The sequence below is a fragment of the Penaeus vannamei genome, chromosome 17 (assembly GCF_042767895.1).
Source record: "Penaeus vannamei isolate JL-2024 chromosome 17, ASM4276789v1, whole genome shotgun sequence".
Taxonomy (NCBI): domain Eukaryota; kingdom Metazoa; phylum Arthropoda; class Malacostraca; order Decapoda; family Penaeidae; genus Penaeus; species Penaeus vannamei.
The window spans coordinates 17,586,015-17,588,514 of NC_091565.1; the positions used below are offsets into that span (position 1 = coordinate 17,586,015).

Genomic DNA, 2,500 nt, shown 5'->3' on the forward strand with positions numbered 1-2,500 from the left:
GACGTAATATATAAAATTACCCTAATAATATAAGCTCACAGTGAAAATAATCATGGTTATTCACATGACTTTCCATTGCAGGGGGCTGCCGCCCCCCAATCCCCGCCGAGGAAACAAAACCTCCACCACGTATTCACGGCAGGATAGAGCGCACACGAACTAGATGCGGAGCTGATAACCTACAATAACCTAGGATTTTTAAGGTACTAACCTGATTAATTAATGCCGCTAATTAGTAGGGAGGGTGCTCCTTTGCCACAGAATGTTAATGAGGCAGGGTGCGTCCGGCAGGAGGTCCTAGGCCGGAGGATACAGCTTTCTCCCGACAGAGGAGGCCGTGGTGGAAGCATATCTCTAGCATTTTTCCTGGCTAGATGCAATTTCAAGCAGAAAATCCGTCTCCGAATACGAGCACCCTCCACACTCGGCCATCGCGGCGGCTATGACTGCCTTCTGAACGCGACGGTTATTTCGGTTAGGAATACGGATGTTGTTATTCCAGAGTACGGGAAACTCGACCTTGAGGCCATCGGTGTAACATCGAAAAAGGCGCAACACCTGCATATGAGGGCGGGTCACCCTGTTCATCCTGATTATACTACAATCGTCTCTATATACAATGCTGACTATGCCAAGGTTAATATGCTGATTCAGCGGGAATTTTACGAGGTAATTGTAATATTACGCCCGCCGCTCCGACATTGACAATGATTGTGTAACGCTCTAGCCTGCCGGGAATACGTGGTGGAGGTTTTGTTTCCTCAGCGGAGTTTGGGGGGCGGCAGCAATAGAAAGTTATGTGAATAACCATGGTTATTTTCACTGTGCGTTATATTATTAATGCTATTTAACCCCGCATTTTCCCTGGAACCTTCCATGCCCTCCCCTGGTATCGGGGCCAAGTTTCTCGCTAAGGGGGGGTTTCCGCACAATAAAAACTATATATTTGCAATGTGGAGAGTGAGAGGAATCCAACGATACCAAAATTATCGATATCGGTTATACGGACGTAATATAGAAAATTACCTAATTTACTATGAGATATAAGGGTTTAATCATTATATATTAAGGGGACCATCTCTGGCATTGGGGGGGGATTTTGGGTCGGAGTGGTCGAAAATGAGTTATGGACAGTTTCATTTTTGTACAAGAAAGTAGAAGTACCCATGTAAATGGAAACTCCTGCAACAAAAAAATTTAGTCAGCATGCAAGGCCAGAACCCTGTCCCATTGCTGCTTTGTCAGCGATTTTCACCCTTCCACACTTTCACTTTACAGGAGCAAATATGATGCATTATATTGTGACCTTACCTATTGATCTGGATCACAAGAAGATAAAAGTATCTTATTATAACAGTTTCTTCCCATTGTGAAAGATTTATGATATGGAAAAATAAAAATAAAAAATCATTATGAGACATTTCAAATTTCTCTCCCCTAAAATAAAGTAGATATGATTCAATTTTGACAAATTCATCATACAAGTATGTTCAGTAATAATACACGAGTAGTTACAAGTCTGTATCTCTAAAAGTAAGTTCACAATGAATAGCTATTTACACATGCTGGATGCTCGCCCATGTCAACAGCCATCTCGGAGGGACCCAGCTGTAAAAGTTCCAAGTGTCACCACTGCTTTAGACTTTTCTGATTGCAATAATTTTATGTATGCGCTTTCATTTGAAACGAAATAATCAATTAAACATCATTATGTCATTATAAATACATTTTATGAAAAAAAATAAAGGTAAAGACAGTTAATTATATAGTTTATTCATGTAAACTTCTAAAATTGGCCTACAAATATCTGATACCTATTGTTGCATCACAAAATGAAGCGTCCACAATAAATGAATATAAGCGTTATGTATTTCAAAATATTTTGATATATCTACGTTTTCTGAATGGTTATTTCAAACAAACACGAAACAATTCATTGTCCCTCCATAACAAGTACTCTGCTCGTGACTAAACATTTATCTCTTGTTTTGAGGCGGAATCAAGTGGAATCATGTGGAAGAAAAGTAGACTAGAATAAAAAGGAAACAAATAAAATAAATAATTATATTTCTAATGGGTATATGCGTATGTATGCATATACATGTGCACGAACGTATAACTTCACAATAATTTGCGTACGTATATGCATGTAAATGAATGTATACACAAGAAGACAATAATAAAAGAGGTATAAAACATGAAACGACTGATTTAATAGAATAGTCATGTCTTGGGTCTGGATTTGCCCCTTTTTACGGGAGTTATTTGTGTTTTGTTTCTTAAACTTGGAGACTAATGATCATATCTTTACCTAACAAAGTGCATATGTAAGAGAAATAATAGTAGTTTCTACAGTAATGAAATGGTAAAGATCCATAAATGAAAAAGTATAAAAAATGAACTTCAGATATCCAACTTTTTGTTTGCTTTTTTTTTTTTTTTTTTTTTTTTTTTTTTTTCCAGCTACGGTTGATTCCTTGCCCCTGAGTTTTAATCCAAT

The 2,500-nt window shown here is 37.8% G+C and overlaps 1 protein-coding gene across 2 annotated transcripts in view; it reads left to right on the plus strand.

Annotated features, from left to right (window-relative positions):
* Positions 1-2,500, plus strand: part of LOC113828722 (vesicle transport protein SFT2A) — an 18,051-nt gene that overhangs the window by 617 nt on the left and 14,934 nt on the right. The gene's annotated exons all lie outside the window — the stretch shown is intronic.